Raw genomic sequence first — 16,430 nt, 5'->3', positions numbered from 1 at the left:
AGGCTGGAGCAACGAACCGCCCTTGCTGTCTCTGCCTGGCCGGTTTCCCCTCTTTCCACTGGGATTCTCCGCCTCTACCCCTATTACGGGGGCTGAGTCACTGGCTTACTGGTGTTCTTCCATGCCGTCCCTGGGAGGGGTGCGTCACTTGAGTGGGTTGAGTCCCTGACGTGGTCTTCCTGTCTGGGTTGGCACCCCCCTTGGGCTGTGCCGTGGCGGAGATCTTTGTGGGCTATACTCGGCCTTGTCCCGGGATGGTATGTTGGTGGTTGGAGATATCCCTCCAGTGGTGTGGAGGCTGTGCTTTGGCAAAGTGGGTGGAGTTATATCCTACCTGTTTGGCCCTGTCCGGGGGTTTCATCGGATGGGGCCACAGTGTCTCCTGACCCCTCCTGTCTCAGCCCCAGTATTTATGCTGCAGTAGTTTATGTGTCGGGGGGCTAGGGTCAGTCTGTCACATCTGGAGTATTTCTCTTGTCTTTTCCGGTGTCCTGTGTGAATTTAAATATGCTCTCTCTAATTCTCTCTTTTTCTTTCTCTCTCTCGGAGGACCTGAGCCCTAGGACCATGCCTCAGGACTACCTGGCTTGATGACTCCTTGCTGTCCCCAGTTCACCTGGCCGTGCTGCTGCTCCAGTTCCAACTGTTCTGCCTGCAGCTATGGAACCCTGACCTGTTCACCGGACGTGCTACCTGTCCCAAACCTGTTGTCCCAGACCTGCTGAAACCCTGACCTATTCACCGGATGTGCTACCTGTCCCAGACCTGCTGTTTTCAACTCTCTAGAGACAGCAGGAGCGGTAGAGATACTCTCAAAGATCGGCTATGAAAAAGCCAACTGACACTTACTCTTGTGTTACTGACTTGTTGCACCCTCGACAACTACTATGATTATTATTATTTGACAATGCTGGTCATTTATGAACATTTGAACATCTAGCCCATGTGCTGTTATAATCTCCACCCGGCACAGCCAGAAGAGGACTGGCCACCCCTCATAGCCTGGTTCCTCTCTAGGTTTCTTCCTAGGTTTTGGCCTTTCCAGGGAGTTTTTCCTAGCCACCGTGCTTCTACACCTGCATTGCTTGCTGTTTGGGATTTTAGGCTGGGTTTCTGTACAGCACTTTGTGATATCAGCTGATGTAAGAAGGACTATATAAATAAATTTGATTTGATTTGATGATCCCACTGAGATATAGGAGCCTGACAAACCATCTGAGATGTGGGTGCCTGATGGCCGGATGAAGCATGATGTGGGGTGAGCGCCTGCTGAGCCCACTGGGGCAAGAAAAACCTCTCGAGCTAGCTGAGGCACCCCCAGTTCCATCGACAACGGCACCTGGACCCAACGTCACCAATAAAAAAACAGGCCTCCCTGATGTTTCCAATTTTGGGTGTCAGAATTCTGTAAGGATCAACGCTGGAGAACATTTAATACATAACGGACATGAAACAGGAGAGGAACAGTGTCTGGACAGGGGACAAAGTAACGACATCAATGCTGACACAGGGATGGAACAGAGGAAACAGACAGATAAAGGGGAGGCAATCAAATAATGATGGAGTTCAGGTGGGTCCAATGAGGCGCAGGTGCGCGTAACGAAGGGGACAGGTGCCCTTGGGCCCCAGAGAGGGAGAGCGGGAGCAGGCGTGACACCACCAGACACTGGGTGATGAATTCACCTTTCAGCACGACAATAACCTAAAACACAAGGCCAAATCTACACTGGAGTTGCTTACCATGAAGAAAGTGAATGTTCCTGAGTGGCCGAGTTACAGTGTTGAAAATCTATGGCAAGACCTGAAAATGGCAGTCTAGCAATTATCAACAGCCAATTTGACAGAGCTTGAAGAATTTTGAAAAGAATAATGGTCAAATGTTGCACAGTCCAGGTGTGAAAAGCTCTCTACCCAGAAAGACTCACAGCTGTAATCTCTGCCATAGGTACTTCTACAAAGTATTGACTCAGGGGTGTGAATACTTATCTAAATGAGATATTTCTGTATTTCATTTTCAATACATTTGCAAAAATAGCTAAAAACATGATTTCACTTTGTCATTATGGGGTATTATGTGTAGATAGGTGAAGCAAGAAATCCATATAATCCATTTTGAATTCAGGCTGTAACACAATTTTTGGGGGAATAAGTCAAGGGGTATGAATACTTGATATGAAGGCACTGTAACTCCTAACCCTAACCTTAACACCTAACCCCTAGCCTAGCTAACACCTAGAAAACGTTCACGTCAGCCACCTAGCTAATGTTATCCACAACAAATTGGAATTCATAACATATCACACCTTTTGCTAATTCATAACATATCATATGAAATGCATGATGGACATCCACAAATTAATACATACAGTACCATACAAAACGTAACATATCATACTAATTGGAGTGTGCCGGATTTACATTTACTATATTACGTCTACCTCTGAGTCCGGGTTGGATTTGCCCACTTTTGAGATACAGGTAACTGCCAAAATAAAGGAAACACCAACATAAAGTGTATTAATGTTGGGCTACCACAAGCCATAACAGCTTCCATGCACCTTAGCATAGATTCTACAAGTGGAACTTTATCGGAGGGATGCGAAATTCCATCATTTGGTGTTTTGTTGATGGTGGTGGAAAACGCTGTCTCAGGCGCCGCTCCAGAATCTCCCATAAATGTTTAACTGGGTTGATATCTGGTGGCTGAGACGGCCATGGCATATGATTTACATAATTTTCAGGCTCATCAAACCATTCAGTGACCACTTGTGCCCTGTGAATGGGGACATTGTCATCCTATTGGGGCAAAGCCACGGTGGCCAAAATATTGGCCAAAATAATGGCCGGCCCAGCATTTTTATGCATGACCTTAAGCATGATGGGGTTTTAATTGCTTAATTAACTCAGGAACCACACATGTGTGTAAGCACAGGCGTTCAATATACTTTGTATCACTCATTTACTCAAGTGTTTCCATTAGTTTGGCAGTTGCCTGTATATCATGATAAAAACACATTGGCTGGAAGAGTTTCAACCATGAAACGAGAGGGTGGACATTATAAAAAGATTTATGTAGGAATGGTGAGGATGATGAATGGTTGGATTTACATTTGATGGTTGATCTGATATCTTTGGCTGGTGGATGTAGGTTCTGACACTTAAACATCCAAATGGCTTGGTGGCCCACACGCAAGATGTAAAACGTAATCTTACTTAGCTATCTTACTAGTATGATGTAGCTTGTGTCAATGAACCTGAGCAAGGCCAGCCAACGGTAATGATCATCACTGAGACAACTGTGTTGACTTGCAAGTGCTCCATAATGCTCTAAATTACATTGTGTTGGTTCAATACCATTTATCCAAACCATATTATTCTGTAATTTAACACAACTAATTTCACTTTACCGCAGGGCTGTGCAGTCATCCAACGTATGAGCTATTTTTCAAACACCTTAATTATTTTCTAAGGACGTCCTCAAATTGTAATATATTAGGATGTGATCAAAAAAAAATTCAATTTACTCTAGTCACACTCAGCTAGGCACTTGACAGACGGCTCTCTGGGAGCCCCAATAAATCTTTAACTTAAATAGAGTGTTAAATCACTGCCCGCCTCCCCCTCCTTCGTCACACTCCACCGATAGGGGACACAGCACGGGGACAGTAGAATAAGATATTGTGTGTATACTGTAGGTGACAGTCTAAGCGATCCAGCTCACAGGTTCTATGAATATGACACAGCATCGAGTTTCTCCACAAACTGCAATTGGAATTCAGGCTTCCCTGTGTTATCTCTCCATCCCCCAACCTGTCACACTTCTGGGTAGCAGAGGTTCTGTTGTTTTTACATCCTGTGGGTCTGATGTCTGATTGGAAGTTAACTCAACAGTAATACCACTGGTCAACAACTCAAACTCCAAACAAGTCAGATGCCTATAAAAGGGACTTCGCTTCATAGCCCTTTTCTCTTTTTTGTTCCTGACCTGTGCTGGTGAGATACCTACACTCTGTCTTTCTCTCTCCCCCCAGGGGCTCTTGGGGCATGGCCTTTCAGACTATGAGTTCTCTCTCTCTCTGATCATGCTCAGTTTAATGCCTTGTAATTCTTGTTAATGCTTTGTAACTTAAGTTTATGCCTTGTATAATGTATCGTTCATTGTACAAAGTATTAAATACACTCGAGAATTAAATTCTCAGACATTTCTTGATTGCCTATTACTGTAACTCAACTGTAGTCTCCTGCATATTGCAAATCATCTTATGGAGTCAGATAATTAATTTAATAGACTTTGTTAGCATACAAATTACATAGTCTTGTTATGGGGCGCATGTGACGTATATATAATATACACTTCAAATATTACCCCACTACAATTCAAATACTGCTTTTTGTCTTTTGGCTAATGTGCCTCAGGAGAATTCAATAGATTATAATGTGACACTGCTCAATAATGTATATTATACAGTGAATGAGAGGTAATGCTTAAGCTTTAGTTCATTGGGTGAACACAGTTTTTAAGCTTGGTCAGTAAGGCATGTGCAACGGTAATTACAACCATGTTGCATTGTAGCATAAGCATTGCTACATTGCTCTGTTCATGCTAATACTGCTTAATATTTGATTCACACTAATCATCATATTGCCTTATCTGCCCTGCACATACCTGCCCTGAGTGTTCTCTTCCCTTGCAGTATCCTCTCCAGGCTAGAGTGCTGATTGCCTCAGTGTGACGATTGGCTGCTGCAAATATGGAGGCTTCTCTCCCTGGGGTGCTCATTAGCCCGGAGTATTTGTCACTAGGCCTAGGTAACACTGACAGATAAGCAAGGTTCTGCATCTATATGCCAGCAAATAAAGCGCCAGTATGCATTTCTCAAATCTGTTGTCGTTATTGGCCAAGGAACAGAATTCATTAAAGGTTAATTCATTTTCTCAGGCATGTTGCAGTGATTATGAAAGTAGATGAAAGATTCTACTCTCGTTCGACAGTAAAATATAGTCAAGGAGGGACATGGTTTAAAAAAAAATGCAGATCGTTTTCTTTTTGGGAATCTTAGTACCAAGATACTGGTTTGAAGCCCAAAAACATATTACCAATGAATTTGATTCAGAGAGCTAAGACTTGACACCAACAATTCTCTTTTTTTGAGGATGGCGCACAAGATGGCGGTCAGTGCAGATAATTTGTTTTGGTAGCTGAAGGAATTATTGGATTTCCTTACCCAATTATGACCATTGGATTATTTCTACGGTCATAAAACCCTGTATGAATATGGTTTAGTTTATTTACCAAAGTAATTACTTTGTGCAAGTTATTCACCTCTAAAACGAAGTTTGCGACAACAGTTTGCGATAGTCTGATAAGCTAGCTAGCTCAAAAACTAGCTTGTCGAACGTACATGGAAACTGCCACGACCAGAACCAAAAGGAAAGAAATGGAGAGATCGTCAGATGGACAATTAACCACAAAAGATAGTATGATTTTGGGTACTCCTCTTCAGAATGTAACTGTGGGGGGAAATACTGCAATGGGTGATGAAAATGCGGTGAGCACGGACAACAATACTCACATCTTGCGCCCCTCCAGTCCCCAGAATACGAGGAAAATAGAGGTCATTAAAAAATCTGTTGACTTTATCTTTGGAGAAGTGAAAACCCTCAAAAGTGACATGAAGAAAGTGGAAGTTATCTGCCAGGAAAAGGAAAAGAAGGTGGCTGAACTCGAGCAAAAGGTGAATGAGGCAGAAAGATACCAGCGCAGGTGGAACCTGAGGCTCCATGGAATTCCAGAACAGGCGGGTGAGGACATCAGATGCAGAGTTGTTGACATCTGTGGAGCTGTCATTCCCGAATCAAAAGCCAAACTTCAGGAAAATGTAGACATCATCCATCGTTTGGGAAGACTTAAGGATCAAGACAAGAGACCGAGGATAACCATCATCTGGTTCACCAACAGATCTACACGGGATCTTCTTTGGAGGCGAGCAAAGAATTTTGAATTCCTCATCAAACAAGAATTGAGGTTCACGGAGGATCTGACCTCAGCAGACAAAGTGACAAGAGAGAAACTGTGGCCGATGGTGGCTGCAGCTCGAAAGGCAGGGAAAACTGCATTTTCTATCGGTGCAAGAGTGATCATCGATGGGAAAGAAATGCGGCCAAATCAGAACATTTGAGTGAGAGCCAGAGTCTAACTTGGACAGAACTGTCAGGCCAAAAAACGGATTACCAGGTGAAAAGCAGCCTTTTATTATAAAAATGTACACAAACACTTGAATGAGAAAAGGCTGACCTGAGAACTGATAAACTAAACACTAACTATAGGTGAATAACTGCTTATTGTAAAGTATACACAATGTCTCCCCCTTGTGGGAGTAACAATACTTTGGTAATTTTATGACCAATATGTTTTTTTTTGTTTTTTTGGAGAGGTTAATAACGGATGGAAATCCTTTTGAGTTACATATCCTTAGGAAAACATTATATTAGCATAACAAGGTTGTTGGTTGAAGTTTATGTCTTTATTTTCCTGTATTGCAAATGGTTTAATGCAGACTTTTACTTTTTACAAGAGACTCGTGCTTGTTCTTCCGATCTATCTTTTTGGAAAAATCAATGGGGTAACGATATCTGGTTATCATATGGCAACAACCACTCTGCAGGTGTAGCAGTTTTAAGAGGTGCATTTAAAGGGAAGGTCATCAGTACTAAGACTCACCACTCTGGACGTTGGTTAATTTTAACAGTAAATTTCAACAGTGAAATGTTTTTATTAGGGAATATTTATGCATCCAACAACAAAACAAACAACAGGATATTATTTCAAGAATTTGAAGAAGAAATTAATAGAGTTATAGGTGTATTTCAGGATATCAAAATTATCTTAGGTGGAGATTTTAATTCTGTATCTAATGTGATGATTGACAGATATCCCCCTCCTAACAGATCCTGCATAGTTAATCCTGAGTTTAATAACCTATGTCTTGGTCTTGGAGATCTAAATATCCTGATAAAAAGGAATTCACTTGGAGTAACAAGGACATGTCCAGACAGTCAAGAATTGACTTCTGGTTGATTTCTAATTCATTAGATAATTCTGTAGTCAAGGTATCAATTAAACCATCAATTCTTACTGATCATAAAGTTATATTCTTATCTTTAAATATGAATGGATCTGAAGTTAAACCAAATCGGAGTTATTGGAAACTCAATAGTAGACTGTTGGAAGATGATAATTTCAAGATGGATGCCAAAGATATTATACAAGACAATTGGAGGAAAGCCCAACTATTTAAGTCTTATGGGAAATATTGAGAATTAATGAAGTATGAAATAAGACAAACAGCCACGAAGAGAGGTAAAGAAATTGCTGAACTTAAAAGATTGGGGGAAGATAAACTTGTTAAGGAAATACTTTCTCTAATCTCTACGGAGGACCTTGATGAAGAAGGAAAGGGTCAGTTATTCTCTTTACAACTAGAAATGGACCGAATGTATGAAAAGAGAGCAAAAGGGGCATTTGTAAGATCAAGAAGGAGATGGTTGGAGGAAGGTGAAAAAAATACAAAATACTTTTACAATTTAGAAAGAAAGAATTCTGAATTTACATCTATTCATAAGCTCAATATTGTTTGTATATTTCTGTTTTTTTTGTATTTGTTGTGTTCATAATAATAAATAAAAAAACATATATAAAAAAATTATTAAAAAAACACCAACAATTTATGATAGCATTGCAATCATACCTTTGTCGTCTCCACACCACCTCTTCTGACAAATTCCCTACATTTGTAAATGCATGTATATTGCACTCCCAAGCATGGGCATGGATGGCTAATTTATCAAATAAAATTGTGTTCTTAATGTTGTATGTCATCACACTGCAATTTGTCATCTCCTACAAGCCAGAACCTTTCTTCATTTTCTCTCACATTCAATGGTTACTAACAAGTCCCTGTGAGGCTGTACGTAAAATATGTTCCCTTATCTCTCCTTCACATGGGGTGGTGAGGAACATAATTATTACAGCTGTATTAAAATGAAGACTATAAAAATACTGAGCGCTTATCTGTAAGGATGCCAGACAGTGATTCTGCTAAATGTCAGGGAATCATATCTATAGACTTCATGTAAATCACTTTGTGATAGCCTAGCCACGCACAATACCTATCACAATTAGAAATGAACTCATTAAACATTGGAATAAGCTGGCTGACGATGGATGCCATATTCAGCTGTCAATCACAGTGGTAAATTCCCCTCCTCATACAGGGTAAGCCTATAATCCAGACTTTTCTCATTCATTTCTTTTTTTACTATCAGTCTCATCTGACATGTTCCCATCTACAAAAGCGTAGAGTATAGAGGAGCATGTACTCTGTGGAGTGGAGTCTCCTCAGTCATCTCCGACTGTATGTGAAATGCTCCATTAAGGATCTAATGAATCAGCACTTGAAGCGTCTGCCGTAGGCTCCCCTATCTTTAGCTGTTTATGACACACATAGGTTTTTCTAACTCATGACTGGCCTCTGATATACAGTCCCAATCTATCAGTGGTTAGTGAGCTTTTTATGGTGGTGCATGTGAAAGGCCCATATTATTGTGTCTGCAGTCTAGTCTGGGGTTGAAGACAAGCACAACCTTTACTATGAAAAATGGTAAACATTATGTACCTCTCATGGTTTAATATAGCCCATCAGACTCAGAGTTAATAAATAATAATAATATATGTATTTTATATACCTCATTTCATTACAAAAAGATAATCTCAAAGACGATTTAAGAACAGAACAAAAATCAAATGTAGGGTTTAGACACTGAGTACAGTTCACTTAACTGAAGGTGCTTTGATATTTGAGGAAAATATTTTGAAATTATGAATCAGCATAATTTTTTGGGATATTAACAAAGAAATGTCAATAAAAAACAGGTACAACGAAACAAAATGCAGCTAGTTTGCAGTCTTTCCAGCTTCAGTTAGAAGTGATTGTGCTAGCTCTGTTGTTGGTTAGCTCCTCTGAACAACAGTGTCCTGACGAGAGAGCTCATTTTCTATGCCAGATGACATTGAGTATCATTGGCTCATTCTTAGGAATGTATCAAAATAAATGTCACTAGAAAACAGCTTAAAACCTCTTGACGGTCGCCTAGGATAGGGGGCGCTACAGCAATTTTTGAAAAAAAATTGTGCCCATTTTAAACGGCCTCCTACTCAAACTCAGAAGCTAGGATATGCATATAATTAATACTTGTGGATAGAAAACACCCTAAAGTTTCTAAAACTGTTTGAATGGTGTCTGTGAGTATAACAGAACTCATATGGCAGTCAAAACCCCGAGACAGATTGTAACAGGATGTGGAATTCTGAATTGCGGACTCAACTTCATCACTTTGCCTATAAATCACACCGTGAGCTATGGTTCATTGAGCACTTCTTATTGCTTCCACTAGATGTCCCCAGTCTGTACAAAGTGGTTTGAGTCTCCTACTGTGAAAACTGACAGAATGAGAGTCTGTGGAATGTGGTCACATGGAGAGGGCCATCACCATTATGACGCCGGCGCCCCTGGCAACCCTCCCCTTTCTAAACGTTTAGAAAGGGGAGGGTTAGAAACCGTCCCCCTTGAATCTTATTGGAGCTCTGGTTGAAAAAGCCCTAAAGATTTATGTTATACAACGTTTGACATGTTTGAACGAACTTAAATAAAATTTAAAAAAGCATTTTGTTGAGAGAGAAGTCCCGCGGCCGACGGTACTTTTGGAGCAGCCTTCAGAACGCGCTAACAACAACAAGCTATTGGGACATAAAGGATTAACTTTTTCGAACGAAAATACATTTGTTGTGGACCTGGGATTCCTGGAAGTGCCTTCTGATGAAGATAATCAAAGGTAAGGGATTATTGACAATAGTATACAAGAGTAGAATGGATATGCGATTGTTCCAAGATGGCGCTGACCTGTAACGGTAGCCTATTTTTCTGAGTATCGCATCCCCTTTTATCGCAAAGTGTGATTACCCAGTAAAGTTATTTTTAAATCTGGCATTACAGGTGCTTTCAAGAGATGTTAATCGATAAATCTTAGAATGACAATATTACATTTTAAAAATGTTTTCGAATAGTAATTTAGTAAATTGTAGCGCTGTTTCACCGGATGCATTTGAGGAAAAATAGTTAGTCAACGTCACGCGCAGATGTAAAATGCTGTTTTTTATATAAATATGAACTTTATCGAACAAAAGAATGCATGTATTGTGTAACATGATGTCCTAGGAGTGTCATCTGATGAAGATTGTCACAGGTTAGTGTTGCATTTAGCTGTTTTTTGGTTATTTGTGATGCATGTGGTTGGTCGGAAAATGGCTATGTGGCTACTTTTACGATATACTCCTCTAACATAATCTAATGTTTTGTTTTTGCTGTAAAGCCTTTTGAAATCGGACAACGTGGTTTGATTCAGGAGAGGTGTATCTATAAAACGATATACAATAGTCCTATATTTGAAAAAAAATATATTACATTTTGTAAAGAAAATGGCGATAGGATTTTTCGCTGGATGTTGATCCCGCATACGGGACGGAGCCCGTCCAGAGGTTAAATAAATGCAAATGTAGCTACTTTGCTGTTATTCTGGCTGCACTCTTTGATGTGACTGTAAGTTAGCCATAGTTGGCTAGCTGGCAAGCAAGGGATAAGAACGTTGCCTGGGTCGCGTCCATACATACAGAACAAAAATACTTAATGACTGGGTTGCGTCATTGGCAACCAAACCCATAGAACGAACGACCAGCCGGCTTGGGTAGGAACCCGAGATTTGTGTCAGGACTATATATCGTAGAAGGATGAAATAATATGAATAAATTAACCAAAATAACCGTTTTAATTAAAATATGTCAGTCATTATTTGAATATGTTGGTAACCCGTTGTATAAAAGTGATAATGCCCTCGAAGCTGGTGTTTGGCACGGTTTGCAGGTCCTTCATGCAGGCCACTTCCTGCATGAAATCTTCTCAGGTTTTTGCCTGCCATATGAGTTCTGTTATACTCACAGACACCATTCAAACAGTTTTAGAAACTTTAGAGTGTTTTCTATCCAAAGCCATAATTATATGCATATTCTAGTTACTGGGCAGGAGTAGTAACCAGATTAAATCGGGTACGTTTTTTATCCGGCCGTGTAAATACTGCCCCCTAGCCCTAACAGGTTAAACAACACAATGTAACTCCAAGTCAATCACACTTCTGTGAAATCAAACTGTCCACTTAGGAAGCAACACTGATTGACAATACATTTCACATGCTGTTGTCCAAATGGAATAGACAACAGGTGGAAATTATAGGCAATTAGCAAGACCCTCCCAATAAAGGAGTGGTTCTGCAGGTGGGGACCACAGACCACTTCTCAGTTCCTATGCTTCCTGGCTGATGTTTTGGTCACTTTTGAATGCTGGCGGTGCTTTCACTCTAGTGGTAGCATGAGACGGAGTCTACAACCCACACAAGTGGCTCAGGTAGTGCAGCTCATCCAGGATGGCACATCAATGCGAGCTGTGGCAAGAAGGTTTGCTGTGTCTGTCAGCGTAGTGTCCAGAGCATGGAGGCGCTACCAGGAGACAGGCCAGTACATCAGGAGACGAGGAGGAGGCCGTAGGAGGGCAACAACCCAGCAGCAGGACCGCTACCTCCGACTTTGTGCAAGGAGGAGCAGGAGAAGCACTGCCAGAGCCCTGCAAAATGACCTCCAGCAGGCCACAAATGTGCATGTGTCTGCTCAAACGGTCAGAAACAGACTCCATGAGGGTGGTATGAGGGCTCGACGTCCACAGGTGGGGGTTGTGCTTACAGCCCAACACCGTGCAGGACGTTTGGCATTTGCCAGAGAACACCAAGATTGGCAAATTCGCCACTGGCGCCCTGTGCTCTTCACAGATGAAAGCAGGTTCACAGTGAGCACGTGACAGACGTGACAGAGTCTGGAGACGCCGTGGAGAATGTTCTGCTGCCTGCAACATCCTCCAGCATGACCGGTTTGGCGGTGGGTCAGTCATGGTGTGGGGTGGCATTTCTTGGAGGGCCGCACAGCCCTCCATGTGCTCGCCAGAGGTAGCCTGACTGCCATTAGGTACCGAGATGAGATCCTCAGACCCCTTGTGAGACCATATTCTGGTGCGGTTGGCCCTGGGTTCCTCCTAATGCAAGTCAATGCTAGACCTCATGTGGCTGAAGTGTGTCAGCAGTTCCTCCAAGAGGAAGGCATTGATGCTATGGACTGGCCCGCCCGTTCCCCAGACCTGAATCCAATTGAGCACATCTGGGACAACATGTCTCGCTCCATCCACCAACGCCACGTTGCACCACAGACTGTCCAGGAGTTGGCGGATGCTTTAGTCCAGGTCTGGGAGGAGATCCCTCAGGAGACCATCCGCCACCTCATCAGGAGCATGCCCAGGCGTTGTAGGGAGGTCATACAGGCACGTGGAGCCCACACACACTACTGAGCCTCATTTTGACTTGTTTTAAGGACATTACATCAAAGTTGGATCAGCCTATAGTGTGGTTTTCCATTTTAATTTTGAGTGTGACTCCAAATCCAGACCTCCATGGGTTGATAAATTGGATTTCCATTGATTATTTTAGTGTGATTTTGTTGTCAGCACATTCAACTATGTAAAGAAAAAAGTATTTAATAAGATTATTTCTTTCATTCAGATCTAGGATGTGTTGTTTAAGTGTTCCCTTTATTTTTTTGAGCAGTATATATATATATATATATATATATAAATATATACAGTCGTGGCCAAAAGTTTTGAGAATGACACAAATATTAATTTACACAAAGTTTGCTGCTTCAGTGTCTTCAGATATTTTTGTCAGATGTTGCTATGGAATACTGAAATATAATTACAAACATTTCATAAGTGTCAAAGGCTTTTATTGAAAGTTACATGAAGTTGATGCAAAGAGTCAATATTTGCAGTGTTGACCATTCCTTTTCAAGACCTCTGCAGTCCGCCCTGGCATGTTGTCAATTAACTTCTGGGCCACATCCTGACTGATGGCAGCCCATTTTTGCATAATCAATGCTTGGAGGTTGTCAGAATTTGTGGGTTTTTATTTGTCCACCCGCCTCTTGAGGATTGACCACAAGTTCTCAATGGGATTAAGGTCTGGGGAGTTTCCTGGCCATGGACCCAAAATATCGATGTTTTGTTCCCCAAGCCACTTAGTTATCACTTTTGCCTTATGCCAAGATGCTCCATCATGCTGGAAAATGTATTGTTTGTCACCAAACTGTTCCTGGATGGTAGGGAGAAGGTGCTCTTGGAGGATGTGTTGGTACCATTCTTTATTCATGGCTGTGTTCTTAGGCAATATTGTGAGTGAGCCCACTCCCTTGGCTGAGAAGCAACCCCACACATGAATGGCCTCAGGATGCTTTACTGTTGGCATGATACAGGACTGATGGTAGCGCTCACCTTGTCTTCTCCGGACAAGCTTTTTTCCGAATACCCCAATCAATCGGAAAGGGGATTCATCATAGAAAATGACTTTACCCCAGTCCTCAGCAGTCCAATCCCTGTACCTTTTGCAGAATATCAGTCTGTCCCTGATGTTTTTCCTGGAGAGAAGTGGCTTCTTTGCTGCCCTTCTTGACACCAGGCCATCCTCCAAAAGTCTTCGCCTCACTGTGCGTGCAGATGCACTCACACCTGCCTGCTGCCATTCCTGAGCAAGCTCTGTACTGGTGGTGCCTTGATCCCGCAGCTGAATCAACTAGGAGACGGTCCTGGCGCCTGCTGGACTTTCTTGTGCGCCCTGAAGCCTTCTTCACAACAATTGAACCGCTCTCCTTGAAGTTCTTGATGATCCGATAAATGGTTGATTTAGGTGCAATCTTATTGGCAGCAATATCCTTGCCTGTGAAGCCCTTTTTGTGCAAGCAATGATGACGGCACGTGTTTCCTTGCAGGTAACCATGCCTGACAGAGGAAGAACAATGATTCCAAGCACCACCCTCCTTTTGAAGCTTCCAGTCTGTTATTCGAACTCAATCAGCATGACAGAGTGATCTCCAGCCTTGTCCTCATCAACACTCACACCTGTGTTAACGAGAGAATCACTGACATGATGTCGGCTGGTCCTTTTGTGGCAGGGCTGAAATACAGTGGAAATGTTTTTTGGGGGATTCAGTTCATTTGCATGGCAAAGGGGGACTTTGCAATTAATTGCAATTCATCTGATCACTCTTCATAACATTCTGGAGTATATGCAAATTGGGATCATACAGACTGAGGCAGCGGACTTTGTGAAAATTAATATTTGTGTCATTCTCAAAACTTTTGGCCACGACTGTTTATATATATATACATATATATATATATATATATATTTTTTTTTTTGTTGTTGAAATTTCCAAACAGTGCAATTATATTTTCCAACAGGGCTATACATTTGGGTGAGGTTTTTTTCTCACCTGAGTAGCCTCGTTTCACTGCCAAAAATAAAATTAAACCATCTGGTGTTCAATGAAATAACAACACAATGTCAAAGACAGGTAGCCTAGTCAAATAATGAACATCCAATCACATTAACCGTTAGTCTCTCGCGGGAATTTCACTAACGGTCCGTATGTAGCTGCTGCTCATGTTTGTATCTGTACTGATGGCGCAAAAGCCGTGACAGGGAGACATAGTGGAGTGGTAATGCGCGTGCAAGCAGTTGCATATACATATGCACGCACCACTTTTTCGTATTTTATTTTTTAGACATTTTTGAAATTAGTAATTTTTTTCATTTCACTTTACAAATTTGGACTATTTTTTGTATGTCCATTACATTAAATCCAAATAAAAATCCATTTAAATTACAGGTTGTAATGCAACAAAACAAGGAAAAACACCACTGTAGTTTACATCAATTATAATTTCTAAGTGGAAGTTGGAATAGTTATATTTGAGGGTTTCAGCGAATGGTTAGTGAGGGAGGCTCTGCTCTCTCGCTTCCCCAGTTGTTTAGTTAGTTTTCTTTCCAATCTCCTTTGCATTAGCGTAGCCTCTCCTGTAGCCTGTCAACTATGTGTTTGTCTATCCCTGTTCTCTCCTCTCTGCACAGGCCACACAAACGCTTCACACCGCATGGCCGCTGCCACTCTAACCTGGTGGTCCCAGCGCGCACGACCCACGTGGAGTTCCAGGTCTCCGGCAGCCTCTGGAACTGCCGGTCTGCGGCCAACAAGGCAGAGTTCATCTCAGCCTATGCTACCCTCCAGTCCCTCGACTTCTTGGCGCTGACGGAAACATGGATTACCACAGAAAACACTGCTACTCTCTACTCTCTACTGCTCTCTCCTCGTCTGACCATGTGTTCTCGTATACCCCGAGAGCATCTGGTCAGCGGGGTGGCAGGACTGGAATCCTCATCTCTCCCAAGTGGACATTCTCTCTTTCTCCCCTGACCCATCTGTCTATCTCCTCCTTTGAATTCCATGCTGTCACAATCACTAGCCCATTCAAGCTTAACATCCTTATCATTTATCGCCCTCCAGGTTCCCTTGGAGAGTTCATCAATGAGCTTGACGCCTTGATAAGTTCCTTTCCTGAGGATGGCTCACCCCTCACAATTCTGGGTGACTTTAACCTCCCTATGTCTACCTTTGACTCATTTCTCTCAGCCTCCTTCTTTCCACTCCTCTCCTCTTTTGGCCTCACCCTCTCACTGTCCCCCCCTACTCACAAGGCAGGCAATACGCTTGACCTCATCTTTACTAGATGCTGATCTTCTACCAATCTCACTGCAACTCCCCTCCAAGTCTCCGACCACTACCTTGTATCCTTTTCCCTCTCGCTCTCCTCCAACACTACTCACTCTTCCCCTACTCAGATGGTATTGCGCCGTCGCAACCATCGCTCTCTCTCTCCTGCTACTCTCTCCTCTTCCATCCTATCATCTCTTCCCTCTGCTCAATCCTTCTCCAACCAATCTCCTGATTCTGCCTCCTCAATCCTCCTCCCTTTCTGCATCCTGCATCCTGCATTGACTCTCTATGTCCCTTATCTTCCCGGCCGGCTCGGTCCTCCCCTCCTGCTCCGTGGCTTGACGACTCATTGCGAGCTCACAGAACAGGGCTCCGGGCAGCCGAGCGGAAATGGAGGAAAACTAGCCTCCCTGCGGACCTGGCATCTTTTCACTCCCTCCTCTCCACATTTTCTTCCTCTGTTCCTGCTGCTAAAGCCACTTTCTACCACTCTAAATTCCAAGCATCTGCCTCTAACCCTAGGAAGCTCTTTAACACCTTCTCCTCCCTCCTGAATCCTCCTCCCCCTCCCCCCCTCCCTCTCTGCGGACGACTTTGTCAACCATTTTGAAAAGAAGGTTGACGACATCCGATCCTCGTTTGTTGTCAAACGACACCGCTGGTCCTGCTCACA

This window comes from Salmo trutta, chromosome 15, assembly GCF_901001165.1.
Source record: "Salmo trutta chromosome 15, fSalTru1.1, whole genome shotgun sequence".
Classification (NCBI taxonomy): domain Eukaryota; kingdom Metazoa; phylum Chordata; class Actinopteri; order Salmoniformes; family Salmonidae; genus Salmo; species Salmo trutta.
Note: the sequence above shows the minus strand (reverse complement) of the source record.